The sequence below is a fragment of the Podarcis melisellensis genome (assembly GCF_964234715.1).
Source record: "Podarcis melisellensis genome assembly, chromosome: 9".
In the NCBI taxonomy this organism is placed as follows: domain Eukaryota; kingdom Metazoa; phylum Chordata; class Lepidosauria; order Squamata; family Lacertidae; genus Podarcis; species Podarcis melisellensis.
Window position 1 is genome coordinate 77945518 of NC_138541.1, and position 20549 is coordinate 77966066.

At 47.8% G+C, this 20549-nt stretch overlaps 1 protein-coding gene across 1 annotated transcript in view; it reads right to left on the minus strand.

Annotated features, from left to right (window-relative positions):
- The window catches only part of PEAK1 (pseudopodium enriched atypical kinase 1), a 71753-nt gene extending 51672 nt beyond the window's left edge, over positions 1-20081 (minus strand). Inside the window, exon 1 of the mRNA XM_081925532.1 lies at positions 19965-20081. The gene's annotated coding sequence lies outside the window, so the exon portion shown is untranslated. The remainder of the gene's footprint in view (positions 1-19964) is intronic.
- Positions 20082-20549: the final 468 nt, after the last annotated feature.

Consider the following 20549-nt stretch of genomic DNA (forward strand, 5'->3'; position numbering starts at 1 on the left):
GTTAATAACGGACCTCCAGAACAAATTAAGTTCTTAACCCAAGGTACCACTGTACTTGGCATAGTCCTTATAGAGCACCATGTTTGTAAAATGAAACTGGCACTCAAGCCAAGCCATACACTGCCTTTCAAACTGAAACACGTATCTAACAGTGATTCAGCTAATGCAGTGTTTCCCAACCGGTGTTCCGCGGCACACTGGTGTGCCGTGAGACCTTGCCTGGTGTGCCGTGGGAGGGAGGCGGGAGAGGCGGGGCGGCGGCGGCATCTCCTGCTGGATGCAAATCCAAACATGGCGGGCGCCTCCCTCGCTCCTTTGTAGGCGGACCATCGAGAGAGAAAGAAAAGGAGGCGAAAGAGCGAGAGAAGGCGCCTGCGCGGAAAGAGGAGCGAGCAGTGCGCCTGCACGCCGCGGCGCCCGAGATCGCTTCTCCCCACCGCCCCTTGCTTCAAAAGAGGTCCAGGGACAGCGGGAAGCGCAGCACTTCTTCCCCGCTGCCCCCGGACCTCTTTTGAAGCAAGGGGCTGCGGGGAGATCGCTTCTCCCGGTGCTCCGAAGCGGGGCGGTGGGGCGGGAACCTCGCACCCCGCCGCCGGGCATCGGAACGATGCCCCGATGCCGGGCGGTGGGGCGGAAACCTCTCCCCCCGCCGCCGGGCATCGGAACGATGCCCCGATGCCGGGCGGTGGGGCGGGAACCTCGCACCCCGCCGCCAGGCATCGGAACGATGCCCCGATGCCGGGCGGTGGGGCGGGAACCTCTCCCCCCGCCGCCGGGCATCGGAACGATGCCCCGATGCCGGGCGGTGGGGCGGGAACCTCTCCCCCCGCCGCCGGGCATCGGAACGATGCCCCGATGCCGGGCGGTGGGGCGGGAACCTCTCCCCCCGCCGCCGGGCATCGGAACGATGCCCCGATGCCGGGCGGTGGGGCGGGAACCTCTCCCCCCGCCGCCGGGCATCGGAACGATGCCCCGATGCCGGGCGGTGGGGCGGGAACCTCTCCCCCCGCCGCCGGGCATCGGAACGATGCCCCGATGCCGGGCGGTGGGGCGGGAACCTCTCCCCCCGCCGCCGGGCATCGGAACGATGCCCCGATGCCGGGCGGTGGGGCGGGAACCTCTCCCCCCGCCGCCGGGCATCGGAACGATGCCCCGATGCCGGGCGGTGGGGCGGGAACCTCTCCCCCCGCCGCCGGGCATCGGAACGATGCCCCGATGCCGGGCGGTGGGGCGGGAACCTCGCACCCCGCCGCCAGGCATCGGAACGATGCCCCGATGCCGGGCGGTGGGGCGGGAACCTCTCCCCCCGCCGCCAGGCATCGGAACGAGGTCCTGGACCTCTTCTGAAGGCAGGCGGGGGCAAAAGTCTTTGCTCCCCCCGCCTGCCTTCCCGGGACAGCGGAGACTTCTCCGCTGCCCCGGGCGATCTTAAAATGCTGGCGGGCGGGAGCGAAGCGTTCGCTGCCGACCCCCAGCATTTTAAAATCTCCTCGGGGCAGCGGAGACTTCGCTCCGCCCGCCAGCATTTTAAAATCGCCCCGGGACAGCAGGGGCTTTTAAAATGCTGGCGGTCGGCAGCACAGCCCTCCTGTCCCCGGAGCTTGCGGGGCGGGAGGTGGGAAGAAGGGCTTTTCTTCCCACCGCCAGCCTTCAGAACAGCCTTCTGAAGGCTGGCAGTGGGAAGAAAAGCCCTTGTCCCCGTCCCCCCCAGCCTTCAGAAGAGGTCGGGGGACAGACTGTCCCCGGACCTGGTCTGAAGGCGGTTTCCCTAGGAACGCATTAATTGATTTTCAATGCATTCCTATGGGAAACCGTGCATTGCAAGACGAAAAACTCGCAAGACGAAGAGACTTGCGGAACGAATTAATTTCGTCTTGCGAGGCACCACTGTACTTTTTATATAGTCAATATAGGCACAGAGTTAAATTTTTTAACATTTTCTAATGGTGGTGTGCCTCGAGATTTTTTTCATGAAAGAAGTGTGCCTTTGCCCAAAAAAGGTTGGGAAACACTGAGCTAATGAACCAACAGGAAGTACAGTACAGCACTTTCCCCAAATCAGTACTGATTAAGATCATGATGACATCTGAGTTCCACAGGGACTTACAGGGGGTAACTTCCAACTTTTATTCTACAGTTTTGTTTTTGAATGCATGAACAGCAACGTTATTTAAATCAATATTGAAATCAATCTAATAGGGAAATAAAAAGTTGAGAAATGACTTAAAATTTCTTAACCTTAGCTTCTGTACCAAAAACATTTCATTCATTTCATTTCATAACATCACTGTTATAGATGAAGAGGAAAAGAATATTGGAACAAAACAACAACCTAGAACATTTTCAGAGAGTCTAAGCGTTCTGGTCCTGCTGTTGAGTCAAATGAGATAACACAGAGCCCAGCCAGGAGCTCAGCTCCACCTACCCGCTGGAGTGTTTGTCAGTGAACTGACTGAACTGCCTTAGGAACTTAACGATTTTCCTACTGACTTTAAAAAAAAAGTTTAATAGAATCCTGACAACTGCCTAATGCTTCCCCGCTTCAAGTAGTGAAGTGGCTTACACAGTACATTACACCACAGCAAAGCATGGCAGCCTTGTCAGCAACTTTTTCTGGAAAGCCTCAAGGCTCCTCCAAGTACATAGACTGTCTGCATATCAACCTCCTTCTAGACATATCTTTTGTCTACAAATGGAGAGGGCAGCTGGATTTCACAGGAGACTGGATCCATTCCTAGGGCCTCATGCTACTAATCTGTACATAGAGGATGATGATTTTCATCAACAGGCAAGTAACACCTCATCTCTAACTAATATCAGCACTTATGATTAAGCAAAAGGGAAAACTTGCAACATTTTGAAATTGTATGAATTAAAAAATCCTCTTTTTGCTGCTTCTGCTATTTGGGGGTGGGGACATTCACCTCAGAATATCTCTGTGCTTGATCAATGATGAGCTATTCAAAATTAGTAACCAATGGGTTAATGCATATATTTTGCATGAGAAAAATGGTACTGCAGTCAGAGAGAATTGATATACTGTACACCAGGGGTAGCCAACCTTTTTATACCTACCGCTCACTAAGGTATCTTTCTTGATGGTACAATTTCCTTACCGCCCACCAGTGCTCAATGGAAGGAGGATTCAGCTTGTGCCGTAGAACCCCCTACCGCCCACCTAGAATCCTGAAAAGCCCACTGGTGGGTGGTAGGGACCAGGTTGACTACACCTGTGTGTACACAAAAAACATGAATGCTAAACAATATGTTAATCCTCTTTATGTTGCTGTATCTAGATTTCAGTAAAGCTTAAGTCTCTCATGATATTATTAGGAGAAAGCTGGTGAAATCTAGGCTGAACTAGGTTAACTGTTAGGTGGCTTTGTAGCTGGTTGACTGATTCTTCGTCATCCTGGAAAAAAGTGACAAGTGGGGTGCCACAGGGTTCTGTCCTGGGTCCGTTGTTGTTGAATGTCCTTATAAACAACTTGGATGAAGGAATTGAGGGGATGCTCATCTAATATGCAGGTGACACCAATCTGGGAGGGGTAGCTAATGCTGCAGAAGACAGAATTAGGATTCAAAATGACCTTAACAGATTGGGGAACTGGACCCAAACGAACAAAATTAATTTCAGATAGGACAAATGTAAGGTACTGCAATTAGGCAGGAAGAACCAGATACACAAATATAAGAGGGGGGGGACACCTGTCTTGCCAGCAGTACATGTGAAAAGGATCTAGGGGTCTTAGTGGACCACAAGCTTAATATGAGTCAACAATATGATGCAATAGCAAAAAAAAAGCTAACACTCTTCTAGGTTGCAACTACAGATGTATACTATCCAGATCATGGGAAGTAATAATAGTACCACTCTATTCTGTCACACCTGGAATACTGTGTCCAGTTTTGGGCATCACCATTTAAGAAGGATGTTGACAAGCTGGAATGTATGCAAAGGAGGGAAACCAAGATGATCAAGGGTCTGGAAAACAAGCCTTATGAGGCACGGTTGAAGTAGTTGGGTATGTTTAGCCTGGAAAAGAGAAAACTGAGAGGAGATCTCATAGTCATCTTCAAATATCGGAAGGGCTGTCGCATGGAAAATGGAGCAAGGTGGTTTTCTTCTGCGCTGGAGGGTAGGACACAAACCAACGGCTTCAAGTTACAAAAATGAGGATTCCAACTAAACATTAGGAAAATATTTCTGACAGTAAGAGCTGTTCAACAGTGGAACAGACTCCTTCGGGAGATTGTGGACTCTCCTTCTTTGGAGGATTTTAAGCAGAGGTTGGATGGCCATATGTCATGAATGCTTTAGTTGAGATTCCTGCATTGCAGGGAGTTGGACTAGATGACCCTTGAGGTCCCTTCCAACACTCTATTATTCCATAAATTACACCTTATGCTTTAGTTAATTAAAACACAACAAAAATCAAAATGAATCAAACAAGGTTATATGTATGATCAATTTATACTTTACATAACCTTATATAAATTTTTGTAAATATTTGCATATTTTTGATTCCTTATCAGATGTGTTATATACCCAATGTCCTAATCATTCAGTCAATGATCACTGGACCATTAACTTTTTTCCCCATTTGTGATCAGTATTCGAAACTCCCATTGTTCTCCACACATTTTACAACAGGAAATTTCATTAGTGCGAGCAGTTTCTGAGCTCTGGGTACTACACCTAAGATTTCAGATTCAAACTGCAGAGTGGAACAATAGGAGGAACATTTCCTGCCTCCCCACTTCCAGCTATTCTCTGAAGACTGGAGAAGAGACCTTCTTAGAATATTAGGGGGTGGGCAGGGGAAGGACTAGAGCAGGCATAGGCAACCCAAGACCAGGGGGATGGATGTAGCCCAATCGCCTTCTCATCCCGGCCTGTGGATGGTCCGGGAATCAGTGTGTTTTTACATGAGTAGAATGGGTGCTTTTATTTAAAATGAATCTCTGGGTTATTTGTGGGGCATAGGAATTCGTTCACCCCCCCCCCCAAAATACAGTCCAGCCCACCACATGGTCTGAGGGACGGTGGACCGACCCATGGCTAAAAAAGGTTGCCGACCCCTGGACTAGACCATGTGAAAAATGAACAATATTTTAGCTGCAGTTCATTCATTTTCAGCTTTGTATTCTTGTTATTAAAAAAACGTGCCTAGACAGTCTGTTGTTACACCCATAACCTAGCTCCTAGCTTTCATATCTCAATTTCTAACACTGTTTGTGATCAACTTCTTTCCTAGCAGAAGATAGCTACAATTACCAGTATATGATGTTTAATAGGAGCAGTATTATTTATAAAATCTAATAATAAAATTGTCAGGATTATGGAATCATTATTTGTCTTATTATAAACAATTATTTCCAAAAAATCATTTGGAGAATGACATCTCTAGCTGCTGGTCAGGTTCCTATTATACTTCCATAACAGTTGAGGCATTGGATGCCAATTATATAAAACCATGGCATGATTTTCATGCAAATTAGTAAATACAGGATTTTGAAACTCATTTTCAAAGACATTTCCACATTTGCTTTATATTATTATGACTCAATTTGTCTTTCATTTTTTTGAATTTTGTTGGTGTCCCCCGCCTGTTCAATTGTGTTTATAGTAGTAAGCAACCAGTAGTTCATTGACGTGCAGTAACAAGGGATTAAATCTGCCACAGAAATTTCTATATAAGTGCTCAGTCTTTAGAAACAGAATCCAAAATACAAAAGACAACATGCTTAAAGTAGTAAGAAACAACTCACCAATTTACATTTAGTTTTAGATCTATAGCCCAATGAGTGACTGGAATGATAGACAGACAGACAGACAGACAGACAGACAAACAGGAAGATATTCATGTATTAAGTCCATCTATACAGACACCTGCAACTTTTGAAAATTCTCTGATCCCTTGCAAACCAGAATCTTAAGACTGGAGATGACTGTGAACATATAAGGGGATTAAGTTAAGCTATTTATACTATTCTGCAATAACAGCATTGAACACGGCTTAAGCAGCCTCTGGGCCAACTGCCAAGTATGTGGAGTAAAAGTTGCCTCAAATGCCAGGGTTTCTGGATGAATTAAAGAAGTAAACTATGTTTACCATAACATATTTACCATAACAGAAGGTGTGCTTGGACATTAAATTTGATATGTTGCTCTAAGAAATGCATTTAGAACGCTTTTAAAGAACGTATTTTCTATTATATCTGTGGAATTATAAAGTACTTCTAAATTAGCCCTACAATTCACATTGATGAAATGAAATAAAACATTAACAAATGAAAGCACTGGTTGTCAGCTAGGAGCACAATAAATAATTTTAAAAGCCGATTATGAAAAAGAAAATATTCACAAGAATAAAGTCATATCTGAACTGTCTTGTGCTTCCTGACTTGGAATATTTGAATAATAAAACCATGCTTAAAACTTTTTTTAACACAACAAAATGTAATGGCAAAGCACAACAGTGAGCACAAAGCATTATTTTATGAGTCAAGGAAACTGGAATGAACTCCATGTTTTGTAGAAGCTTTAGTATCCGAGTAGAGTTCTAACTCATATTTTACTAATTGCTTAAGACTAAACCTGATATGGCACAGTTGTCATTCATGTATTCTCTCCATAAACATATAAAGTTTCTGGTGGTTAATAAAATAAGCAATAGGGAGAGAGACACTGAACTTTCCCTCCTTCTACACGTCATCTCTTTGCTCCCACCACTTAGGGAATAAAGAATTCATGTTTGAGCAAATGACTGACGGGAAAAATCCTCCTTCTTGCACATGCTATTTTTTTCTGTTCAAGTAAGATCTGCCACTTTATTTGTGAATGAAACAGAAACGCAAAAAGGAATGTGTGCCAACCACTGTCACATCTACTTTGACCACAAGTGTCTCCCATAGGCTGGACCTGCAACGCAGCTATGGAATATTCTAGTAGGCCAAATCTATATTTCTATTAGTCCCATAATTATAATAAAAACATACACTGTTTGCCCTGTACACCTTCCAGCATCTACGAAGCATCTTACATTAGTGATGTACTTGGGCCTCAAGCAGAACACAGAAAGGACTTCTGAAAAATAGCCTATTGCTCCGCCTCAGAGGAATGAGCGTCTACTCACAGGCCAGCACTGAATATAGGTAAGAGATTTCCTTCACTTTATCTTCTTGTTTGCACACAAAGTAAGGCTAGCTCTCAAGTGCAGTGGTACTTTGCACACAAAGTAAGGGGGGCTCTCAAGTGCAGTGGTAAAATGCTTTGGCGAGGTGCTTGTAAAGCTCTGAAAGGAAAATGCAGCAGAGGGGAGAGGCTCTCTTGCATTTGTCTTGTGTAGAATATTGGTTCAAAGACAGCAACACAAGCTGTTCACTCATACACCCTTCTGGAATCCTGAAGGCTGCTGCATAAGATGTCAATAATTCAAATAACTGAGGAAGGAAGTGCTTATTGTACACTGAGCACAAATTACTTTTTCAACACATACCCACACTTCCAGAAAACAATGGCACACACACTTAGCAACAATATGCATATGAGACAGGACAGAACAGTTGCCTGATCATAAGATGGTCAATAGTGGAGGAACAAAAGCATGACTGTGGAAAGGTGCAGCGGATATAGATGAGCAGAATATTATAATAAAAGGAATTTTGCATGCATGTTTCCACAAAAAATTAATGTTTTGGTATTCATTCTCCCATATGTGTCCTTGGGAAGCCAAGTACAAAAATTACAGTGAATTGTTTGCCATCAAGACTAGGATGGAAAAAAATAATATTGAGGTGCACCTATTAAAAACCATGAAACATTTAAATAATTTAAATTGTGTGGGATTAGCTCTCTAATCTATATGACACATCTATCCTTACTATCTGCAATGACACAGAAATCATGTTCTGCTCAAGCTTTTATAACCATTTAATCTCACGTCAGAGTGCAGAACTCAAATCACCAAATCCTACAAACCATGAACAAATTAATAGTTTTTCCTTTCAGTGGATCAGATTCTTATATAAGTGTCATTTCCTCAGCTGAAATCTTCAAGTCAAATCCTTAATCTTAAATGATACTATATAAAGCTTTGCAGATCACATTCTATTTGGGTGATTTATATTTGCATCCTTTAATGGGGGCTCACCACTGCCTTTGCTATGCAATTCAATGGTGAAGTAGTGAGAGACAGACGGACGCCAACAACACACAAATGTTTAGTACACAAAAGAAACCATTTTTGCAAAATGAGGGCTTTGGTTGGTTAGCATCCATCTGTCTTGAGAGACTGTGGAGTGAGTGTCCAGGAGAGAAATCAAATTGCTGCATTAGCAGCACCAAGGTAACCTCTCCAGGATGCAAACCTGGGCAGTGTGTCTGGAGGTCCTGGGCTGCCCAGACGACAAAACTCCCCTCTCAGCCTCACTAATGGGGTCCAAAAGGAAGCAGAGCAAGATGTTGGGCACCAGCTTGGCTGCAGGAGTTGCAGGAAGGAAGCATACATGGTGCTATCCAACTGCCTTAGGAACTCCACTCTGGATTTGTTCAGGGTTTACTCTTTATCATTTTCTTCTCCCAAAGGTATTCCATAAGGCAGTAGAGGTTTAAATGAAATAGAAATTACACAGGCGTAACCATATTAATCTGTTGCATCAAAAACAGAGTCTAGTGGCACCTGAAATACTAACAAATTTATTATGGCATAAGCTTTTGTGTACCACAGTCCACTTCATTAGAAATGAATGATAGAAGAAAGCGAATGATTCTAAAACAATACACAGTGGAACGGGTCGCTGGTAGAAGCGCTGTTGTGCACAGGCGCATTCGGAGGCAGCCCGCTTCTGCGCATGTGCAGACCGTGGCAGCCGCTTCTGTGTGTATCGTGGCAAATCTGGTGTTTACTTCCAGATTTGCCGCGGACGCGACTGGAACGAGCCTAAGTAGAACGGGACGTAAATAGAGGTTCTACCGTATTGCCACTCCTTCAATGGTAGTTTATTAGAATCATAGAGTTGGAAGAGACCACAAGGGCCATCGAGTCCAACCCCCTGCCAAGCAGGAAACACCATCAGGGCACTCCTGACATATGGTTGTCAAGCCTCTGCTTAAAGGCCTCCAAAGAAGGAGACTCCACCACACTCCTTGGCAGCAAATTCCACTGTCCAACAGCTCTTACTGTCAGGAAGTTCTTCCTAATGTTTAGGTGGAATCTTCTTTCTTGTAGTTTGGATCCATTGCTCCGTGTCCGCTTCTCTGGAGCAGCAGAAAACAACCTTTCTCCCTCCTCTATGTGACATCCTTTTATATATTTGAACATGGCTATCATATCACCCCTTAACCTCCTCTTCTCCAGGCTAAACATGCCCAGCTCCCTTAGCCGTTCCTCATAAGGCATCGTTTCCAGGCCTCTGACCATTTTGGTTGACCTCCTCTGGACACGTTCCAGTTTGTCAGTGTCCTTCTTGAACCGTGGTGCCCAGAACTGGACACAGTACTCCAAGTGAGGTCTGACCAGAGCAGAATACAGTGGCACTATTACTTCCCTTGATCTAGATGCTATAATCCTATTGATGCAGCCCAGAATTGCATTGGCTATTTTAGCTGCCGCGTCACACTGTTGGCTCATGTCAAGTTTGTGGTCAACCAAGACTCCTAGATCCTTTTCACATGTACTGCTCTTAAGCCAGGTGTCACCCATCTTGTATTTGTGCCTCTCATTTTTTTTTGCCCAAGTGCAATACTTTATATTTCTCCCTGTTAAAATTCATCTTGTTTTGGCCCAGTTCTCTAATCTGTCAAGGTCGTTTTGAAGTGTGATCCTGTCCTCTGGGGTGTTAGCCACCCCTCCCAGTTTGGTGTCATCTGCAAATTTGATCAGGATGCCCTTGAGTCCATCATCCAAGTCGTTGATAAAGATGTTGAATAAGACTGGGCCCAAGACAGAACCCTGTGGCACCCCACTAGTCACTCTTCTCCAGGATGAAGAGGAACCATTGATGAGCACCCTTTGGGTTCGATCAATCAGCCAGTTACAAATCCACTGAGTGGTAGCATAGTCAAGACCGCATTTTACCAGCTTCTTTACAAGAATATCATGGGGCACCTTGTCAAATGCCCCATTGACAAATATTAACCTTAATATTAAAAGCATGACTGAAGTTTTATTTACTTAATATTTCTAATGCTCTCAACAAAACAGCTTCCAGGCAGTGCCAATAAGATTTATTAATTGATTTCACAGTTCATTGGTCCTGACACTGTGCGCAATCACTGATCTGAACGTATAAATAGATACTTAAGGCCTCTTTTATAGGCTGGAGAGACAGAGCATTATGCAATATTGATTGATTTTGAAAAAGAAAAAAGGGGGGGGGAAAGGATGATCAAATGTTTTTAGATAAAGCCTTCAGGTAACAACATCACCAATGACCCAATGTAAGCTAATTAGGTCAACAATGGGCAAAACAGTATCAAGTTAGTCAGTCTATTTATTTCTTTAAAATATTATGCAACCTTTTATCACATCTCATAAACTGTCCAATACTCTCTCATTCCGCATAAATTTAAATTACTGCCCTATCTCGCATGCTAAAAAACCCCCCAAGGTACCAAATTTGGGTACCTCAGTACAAGAGTTTACATGCCTGTAGACAAGCAGAAGCCAGTATTTCAGGTATTGCAAATGTAGGTTCTTTACTTCCAAGAACACAGCATGCGTACATGCATCAGTGATATCCCAGGCCAGTCAAAGACCAAATTATTCTCTAAAGGCAATAAAGGACAGAGTGTAGGACTAGCAACATAAAGGGATACATTCACAGGCAATGCTAAGCCATGACAACACAGTTTTATACTGTTAACATGAAAATAAGAAAACAGCCTTGTATTTACAGTGGCACCTCTGGTTACGAACTTAATTCATTACGGAGGTCCATTCTTTTTGTTTGATCTTGTGGTGTTTAGTGTCACTGGCTTTTGCCGCAATAAAACTTGAACTTGGAGGTCCATTCTTAACCTGAAATCATTCTTAACCTGAGGTACCAACTTTAGCTAATGGGGTCTCCCACTGCTGCCACCACACGATTTCTGTTCTCATCCTGGGGCAAAGTTCTTAACCCAAGGTTAGCGGATTCTGTAACCCGAGGTGTTCGTAACCTGAGGTACCACTGTATACACAAACTCAGAGTGGAAACCACTGGAGGGGAGAGTGCTTGAATCCTGCTTGTGAGGTTCCCATTGAGGATGCTTCACTAGATGGGTGATTGGGCTGATCCAGCAGGCTCTTACTATGTTGTGCAGCGTAGAATAATAGAATTGTAGAGTTGTAAGCGACCTTGAGGGTCCTCTAGTCCAGGGGTCAGCAAACTTTTTTAGGAGAGGACCGGTTCACCGCCCCTCAGATCTTGTGGTGGGCCAGACTATCATCAGCTAAACATCACAATATTTTTTTAAAAAAACTCTTTATTGCAGTCCAAAGACACATAGAACAATTTCAGAACAAAATACAGTTAATACAGAGAGAGAAACCGAGGTGGTGATTTTGTTTTGTCTCAAGCTTGATGATGTTTGTTTCTTTTGACTTCCGAAAGAAACTTTGCCACGGCCAGTGTAATATCACTAGACCTTGTCATCCAAAAGATATTTAATATGGGAGGCTTCAGATTTTCCCAGCAGATTTGCCAGTAGGGGTTTGATCAGTTGAACAATATACTGATATATCAGAATGGCTGGAATATGGATGGAGCTATGTAGAGGCACTGGCTGGCTTCACAGTTTTTCCCACGTTGTGCTTTTTGCATAGTGTGCTGTCAGGGGTTCAGGAGCAGAGGCACAGGGGAAAGAGGAAGCGGAGAGCGAAGGGGAACAATCCGAGGGCAGCGTAGGTGAGGATGACAATGGGGCAAGAGATTCCATGAGCCTGTCCAGTGATTCGGAAGATTCCCAGAATGGGGCACCGATAGCCAGAGCAAGGGGGGTCCCGGGAGGGACGCACCAGAAGCAAGGGACCAGCGGTGACTCCCAAAGCAGCAGCTGGAGATCGGGACCAGTTTCCCCACCAGAGCGTAGCGGGGGGGGAAGAGTCCCATGTGTCAGGACCGGCTTCCCCTCCAGGGGAAAGAGAAGATGAGTCAGGGCTGACCACGCCCCTATCGCTGAGTGAGGGAACAGAGGGGAAGTCAGATCCATCTAGCCCCCCCGAAGGGGGAAGCAGTGGCAGGAGCAGTGTAACGGTCAGGAGGAAGGTTGCCGGCTGGGCGTGCGTGCCAAGTTCAAATGCACAGGCGCGCGGGACAGCCGGGAGCATGGATTGGGAGCCAGGTCCTAAAGCACGCCGGAGGGAGGGGGAAGAATCCGGGGACTCTTCAGCATCAGAAGAGTCCAGAAAGGGCAACACCCCGGCGGGCAGGCGGACCCAGAGGAGAAAGGAGCAAAGGAGGAGGTGGAGCAAGGCTAGGGTCTTGAACTGGTGTCTGGGGGGAGGAGATTCAGACGGAACTTCAGCGGTCTAGGGTTGAAGCGTAGAGCTGCGCGCCGCGGCTTTGGAATCGAAACTGAACCTTAATAAAGACTTTTGTATGTAACAAGAAGTGGCGTTGGTCCTCTGTGAGCTGGGACCTTGGGCAGCTCTGACAGTAAGTTCCGTCTCCCTAAAACCTTCGCAGCGTGAGTTGGCGCAGCGAGGGGCAAAACTTGGCGTTTTGCGAGCTCACGTAGATCGGCAAGGATGGCTACAGAGGAAAAAGTGACAGCCCTGCAAGAAGCAGTCACGAGGCTTTCCATGGAGGTAGCAGCATCCAGAAAGAGAGAGGAAGAAACAGCAGCGTTCTGCCAGGATCTGCAAACCAGGTGGGAAATTTTGAAGAAAGAGGGGCTGCCAGGACCCAAGCCGGAGGGAGTTGGCCTCGGAAAGAGGGGGGGCAGCATCATATCCCATTTCGACGGGAATCTGCAGCAGTATCCTAACTTCAGGGCAGACATAGTTTTCGCGCTCAATTTGCTTCGGAAAGACTTTAGAGATGAGGAGGAGAAAGTGGGGTTCATAATAACTCATCTGCATGGGGAAGCTAAATCGTGGCTGCGCAATTTGTGGCGCGAAAATGACCCCGCCCTCAAAGATTCAACAGCTTTTATCAAGGCGATGGATGCTTGTTTTCAATCAACAGTTGATGTGGATGTGGCCAGAAGGGAAATGCATGGGTTAAAGCAGGGGAAAGCCACTGTGAGACAATATCACTCCCGCTTTTTTGCGTTGGTAAATGCGCTGGGCTGGGAAAGGGACTCAGCAGCCGTCCGAGACCTGTTCTGGGAGGGGCTGAATGGGGCTGTGAAGGATCAAATTGCAAGGGGGACAGACCCAGCAGCACCACGGAGGTAGTCCACAGAGCGCTGGCGATAGGAGTGCGTCTGGAAGAACGCCCTTGGAGCAAAGATGATGGATGTTTGGGATGCACACCAGCGAGATCAGCTCCTTTCCTACCCAGAGAGCCAGCGCGCGCCCAGTCCACGCCTCCACTGGGAGGGGGAGAAGAGCCAATGGAGATAGGTGGTGCCAGGGCTCAGACAGCAACCAGAGCCCAAACACCAGGAGCAGTCAAGGCGAAGCCTCCTAGAGGAAGCAGGAAGTGCTACATCTGCGACAGTGCACAGTGCACAAAGAGTGTCCCCAGAGGCTCCAAAAGCACACTGCAGCCTCAGCAACAGTAAAAGGAGCAGTGCAGCAAGAGGAACAGCTACAGGGAAACGACGAAGCCTGGCTGGAGGCGGAAGCCCTGGGGTCCAGCCAGGCGAGTCAGTGAAGCAGTCCCCAGAGATTTTACAGCCCACAGACCCACTCCCGCCCAAACCAGTGGTGCAACTCACTGCATCGCTCCAGCTACCCAATGGATTCACTATGGAAGTGCCCATTACCATTGACTCTGGTAGTAATGCAGACTTTATAGGAGTGGATTTCATCAAGCAACATCACATAGCGCCACGATGCCCCTGAAAGTCGTCACGGTCGATGGAAGAGAATTGCTGGGGGGACAAGTGGTCAAGCAAACGCCGCCGATGGTGATGCAAATTGGAAATCACTGGGAAGTCATCAGCTTCAATGTCACCCACCTGTCGGACACGCCCGTAGTATTGGGCATGAGTTGGCTGCACAGGCACAGCCCAGCATTGGCATGGTACCAGCGTCAATTAACTTTCTGCTCCTCCTACTGCGCAGAACACTGCATCCTGACTAGCCTGGAGGAAGAGGGGCAAGAGGATGACCCGCAGCTACACTTAGGCACGCTGCAAGCGGTACCCCACAAGTACACGGCGTTTTTGGAGGTTTTCTGCGAGAAGGAAGCGGACAAGCTGCCTCCCCACAGGCCCTACAATTGCAAGATTGACCTCCTGCCGGGGGCGACGCTGCCGACCGGGAAACTGTATTCCATGTCGGAAGACGAACTGCAAGAACTCGGGTTGTTCATAGATCACAACTTGAAGCGAGGTTTCATCCAGGAGTCCAAAGCAGTGGGGGGCAGTCCCGTGTTTTTCGTGAAGAAAAAGGACACGCCCCAAAAGAGGCTTGTAGTTGATTACAGGGTCATAAATTCGAGGACGAAGCCTACGGCATTCCCCATGCCCAAGATCGACGACCTACTCGCGACGGTGAGGAAGGGACGCATCTTCACCAAGTTGGATCTTCGAGGGGCGTACAACCTCATACGTGTGCGAGAGGGCGATGAGTGGAAGACGGCCATGTTTACGCCTTTGGGCACCTATGAATACAGAGTATGCCATTTGGTTTACAAAATGGCTCCCATTGTTTTCAAGCCTTCATGCACCACGTGTTAGCGGGACTCCTTTACAAGAAGTGCGTCTGCTTCCTGGACGACATCCTGATTTTTTCGGAATCGCAGGAGGCTCACGAGAGGGACGTCAAGGAAGTCCTGCAGGGACTACGGGAGCACAGACTTTACGCCAAACTGGAGAAGTGCCAGTTCGACATGACGGAGGTGGATTTCCTGGGCTACAAGCTGTCCGACAAGGGACTCGCCATGGACAGCACCAAGGTCCGCTCGGTGTTGGACTGGAAGAGCCCGCGCAATCGGAAGGAGGTCCAGAAATTCGTCGGCTTCGCCAACTTTTATCGCAAGTTCATCAAGGGGTCCGCGATGGAGACGGCAGCCATCACGGACACCCTCAGCTCCAATAAGAAGTTCACCTGGACGGACCAGGCGGAACAGTCCTCTCAGAGACTTAAGCGTCTCTTCGCGTCCGAAGAACAGCTGCTACACGTCAACCCCAGCAAACCAATGAGGGTTGAGACAGACGCCTCAGACAGAGCGGTGGGGGCGGTCCTGTTGCAACAAGATCCGCAAGGGGACTGGAGGCCGTGCGCATTCTACTCCCGAAAACTCAGCAAGTCGGAACAGAACTACACCATCTGGGACAGGGAGTGGCTGGCCATTCATGCAGCCTTCAAAGCGTGGCGGCACTTCCTCGTTGGAGCCAAACACACGGTGCAGGTACGCACGGACCATAAGAACCTGGAGTACTGGCGCACGGCGCGGTTCCTGAACCAGAGACACATCTGCTGGGCGGAGTTCTTCGCGGATTTCGATTTCAGGATAGAATACATCCCGGGAGGCAACAACGTCATGGCGGATGCGCTATCCAGGAAGCCGCAGTATCTCGAGGAAGCGGCACCGGTGGCAGCCAAACACATTTTCGCACCGGAAGCGTGGGCGTGCGCTTCGGCCACCGTGGACCTGGACGCCGCACGTCGCGCGCTGCAGACGGATTCCTTCGCACGATCCAAGATGGAGGAGGTGCGGAGAGGCACAGCGAAGGACGACGAGTTCCAGATACTCGACGGACTGCTCATCCGCAAGGGGGCCCTCTACATGTCGGGGGACGACCTCCGCGCGAAAGTGCTGCAGCAGTTACACGACGCACCCAGCGCCGGGCACTTTGGCAAGGACAAGACGGTGGAATTAGTAGCCAGAGACTTTTGGTGGTCCAAGATGAGGGGAGAAGTCGCGGATTACGTCACAAGGTGTGACACATGCCAAAGGGCCAAACCAGTACACAGGCCACCAGCGGGATTGTTGGAACCGCTACAGACGCCTCTCGAGCCGTGGGAGAAAGTGGCCCTGGACTTTGTCACAGATCTGCCCAGCTCGCGAGGCAAGACAGCGGTACTAGTGGTCGTAGACCTGTTCACCAAGATGGCGCACTTCATTCCTTGCGCGAAGGTAGCCACAGCGGAACAGACAGCCAAGCTGTTCATAGACCACGTATTCAAGGTTCACGGCTTACCGCGGTCCATCTTGTCCGACCGGGGTCGCCAATTCATCTCGAGCTTCTGGCAGAAGCTGCTAGGCATCCTGAACGTCAAGATCAACTTAGCGTCGGCAAGACATCCGCAAACCAACGGACAAGCGGAGAGGGTCAACGCCATCATGCAGCAGTACCTGTGATGCTACGCGAATCAACAGCCCTCGACCTGGGTGGACTACCTACCGCTAGCCAAGTTTGCCTACAACAACACGAAGCACGTATCCACAGGGGTGACACCGTTCTTCGCCAACAATGGACGGCATCCCAGAACCTTCCCGGGATTAGAGAAAGTGGGGGAGGGGGAGACACGGGGAGCAGAGGCTTGGGCAGAGGAATTGCGGGAGGTCCACGAGCAGCTCCGAAGGCATTTAGAACGGGCAAAGCAAGCATACAAGGTGCAGGCAGACAGGCACAGGAGAGTCGGGGAAGACATACGGGTGGGGGACTGGGTCTGGTTAGCAGCCCAGGCAGTGCCGGCCAGGACGTTAGCTAAGAAGAAGCTCAGACACAAACAGCTAGGACCTTACCAAGTTGAGGCACAAATCAATCCGGTAGCCTTCCGGTTGACACTCCCGGAGGGTTCCAGAATGCACCCGGTCTTTCATAGATCAGTGCTTACACCCTACAAGGAACCCCACAGGTTCCAGGCGCCAGGGAACGTACCAGATCCACCCCGCAGATCGCCAACAGGAGGAGGATCGCCGAGAGCAGGGCCACTCAACGAGGTCACGGAGATTTTGGACTCGAGGTGGGGAGAAGAGGGGGTTGAGTATCTCCTCGCCAGTGAAGGTACCCCGGCCAGCGCCAACAGCTGGGTACCGTACTATGCGGTGGAGGAGCACTACCTCAAAGACGAGTTCCATGCACTCTTCCCACACAGACCTATGCCGGCAGATTATTTCGACGAATATCTTTTCACACCCACACTTTCAGCCAGCACGTTCCAGGGGTTCTCATCAGACGAGGAACCAGCACCCGACACACGTTCCCCGGAGGGATCACTCTCGGGGTCTGTTACGGACCGCTCTTATTGGTGGGACGATCAACCGGAGGGGGGCTGGAGCAGGGAGCTGCTGAAGGGGCCTTGGCAGGCAGCATCCCCCGAGGCGACCGGGGGGGAGACGGACATGGATGTGTTGGGGGAGGGTCCTGGGTTCGAGCACAGCTGCAGAGAGATGGAAGCAGAGGAGATCGACGTCGATGAGCCCATTCCGGACTGGCCGGACCCAACCAGCCGGCTGCACATCAGAGGGGAGCAACTGTATCCCGCACTCACCCCCACAACACTGGAGCACCTGGAACCCGCACCCAAAGAGGAAGAGGGGGGATGGATGTCAGGGGTTCAGGAGCAGAGGCACAGGGGAAAGAGGAAGCGGAGAGCGAAGGGGAACAATCTGAGGGCAGCGTAGGTGAGGATGACAGTGGGGCAAGAGATTCCATGAGCCTGTCCAGCGATTCGGAAGATTCCCAGAAGGGGGCACCGATAGCCAGAGCAAGGGGGGTCCCGGGAGGGACGCACCAGAAGCAAGGGACCAGCGGTGACTCCCAAAGCAGCAGCTGGAGATCGGGACCAGTTTCCCCACCAGAGCGTAGCGGGGGGGAAGAGTCCCATGTGTCAGGACCGGCTTCCCCTCCAGGGGAAAGAGAAGATGAGTCAGGGCTGACCACGCCCCTATCGCTGAGTGAGGGAACAGAGGGGAAGTCAGATCCATCTAGCCCCCCCGAAGGGGGAAGCAGTGGCAGGAGCAGTGTAACGGTCAGGAGGAAGGTTGCCGGCTGGGCACGCGCGCCAAGTTCAAATGCACAGGCGCGCGGGACAGCCGGGAGCACGGATTGGGAGCCAGGTCCTAAAGCACGCCGGAGGGAGGGGGAAGAATCCGGGGACTCTTCAGCATCAGAAGAGTCCAGAAAGGGCAACACCCCGGCGGGCAGGCGGACCCAGAGGAGAAAGGAGCAAAGGAGGAGGTGGAGCAAGGCTAGGGTCTTGAACTGGTGTCTGGGGGGAGGAGATTCAGACGGAACTTCAGCGGTCTAGGGTTGAAGCGTAGAGCTGCGCGCCGCGGCTTTGGAATCGAAACTGAACCTTAATAAAGACTTTTGTATATAACAAGAAGTGGCGTTGGTCCTCTGTGAGCTGGGACCTTGGGCAGCTCTGACATGTGCACACCCAACCATGATTTGCAATATATTGCCAGGTAAAAAAAATATGAAACTGATATCACAAAATGAACTTCAAAGTAGTTTTGGACTATATATCGCCCAGCCCTAATGCAATGTTCTGAAAAACTTGAAAGCTTCCCACTATTTGGAGACATTTTGATCAGTCATAGAAAAATAGAATTGTAGAGTTGGAAGGCTCTACCAAATTTTATCTTGTCCAGCTCCCTTCAATGCAAGCCTAACCAAGGGGAATCCCAACTGCAGTTTTGGACCTTGTTTTAAGATACTGACATTGAAAAATTTGATATTAGCTTTCATTTAAAATAATGCTATTACCCTACCACCATGAAAAAGTTGCATTTAATCACATCACATAGAACTTTATCATGTACACTATTTCTAATTTGAATGCCTAAAAATACAACTGTTATGTAACTTTGAGAAGTGCAGGCTGCTGCTTATCTGTCAATACTTATTTCTAATCATTACAGTAGCACAATAAATCATTCATCCATGACTCAGCCATTCGAGTTTGTGCTGCCTCTGCTCCCCTACCATCAGCTCCACTGTCTTATTTTTTAATAGTTTCCCCCCCTTTGTGCTAGCAATTTAATCTAAATAAAAAGGCAAATTGCAACATACCAGTCACATATTGGTGAAATTATAATACCCCAATTCAACTATCCCATAGTGGGAAGAATATAACTCAACATATTTTTGTTGAATGCCTTAGAATGTATCTATGTATCATATACTTTACACGTAGACATGATATCTGTTAAGATGCCCACTGCAGAATTTAACGCAGAGAAAGGTAGCATTGAAATTAGTTTTCTGATTTTCAATTTAACACATTGTTCCCTTATTTTAAAATGAAGCTACATTGCATTTTTCTTTTTTTTATTTATTGTTGTAATATTAACATCTCAATGCTTTATCATGGCTGTACATTTCTATACTGGCTAAAGTATCTGAGAAAGAGATGTGATGGTAGTTATTCAGCAACAGACCTACACTGTTTCAATGTACAACCAGCACATAAAATACAGGATATTCTGACCATAGATCTTTTTCTGTTTATCTGCAGAAACACACTTCACTACAGTGTTTCCCTAGTTAGTCTAATTAGCATCAATTCTCGTCATACCTGTTATTCTGCAATGACATTTGCATCATTTTAATCAACGAAAGCCAGCAAAAGCCATCTTATAAAATACAAAGAAAAATGCAGCACTACCATATTGCAAAATTAAGAGGGAATAAATACATAAATCTTGCTGTTTCACAATTACACCATCAACTGCATTTTGCAATATATTATTTGATTCACTGCCATGCAAATACCAACACTAATAAGAAAGACAACTAAGCATCCATGTCTTTGATGAAAACAGCACCAGAGAAATGATCAAATTATGTCTGGTATTATATAAAACAGAACAAACCCAACCACACTGACATGGATGCAGTACAAACTTACCTTAACTAAAGATCATTTAAGGGTGGAGAGTCTGCATCTAATTGTTTGGCATTTTCACCTTAAACCACTTAAGCTGTTGCAGAACATTTTGCATGGCAACTGTAACCAACAGTATCTAAGGGTAAGAACAGGTACTTTAAATGCTAGAGAACAACATTCCATATGGTGGTGCACCTTAAGTCCTCATAGTAGGAAAAACACTCAAAGCTTAAAAGATACACAGACGCAGTATTTATAAAATTCTGGCCATCACACCATAAAAACAGGCACAAATAGTATTTATTATTTGTAAAGCTACACATGTAGATGAAGTACAGAAAATGTAATGCTTTATGTTTCCTGCAATCTGTTCTGATGGTTTTGAAGGTAGGATTTTACTTGCATTTTACATTAAAAGCTTGCTGATAGGAAAGCTCACTTCAAGGAGGGAGTCAATCTAGCTACTTTAGGAAGGGAGTTCCAGTGTTTGCGAGCAGCCACCAAGAATGCACTCCCCACATCTAAACCAAGCGTGCCTGTGAAAATGGCAGGACTGAGAGGTGGTTCCCCAAAGATCTCAGAGCCTGGGCGAATTCATAGGGATGC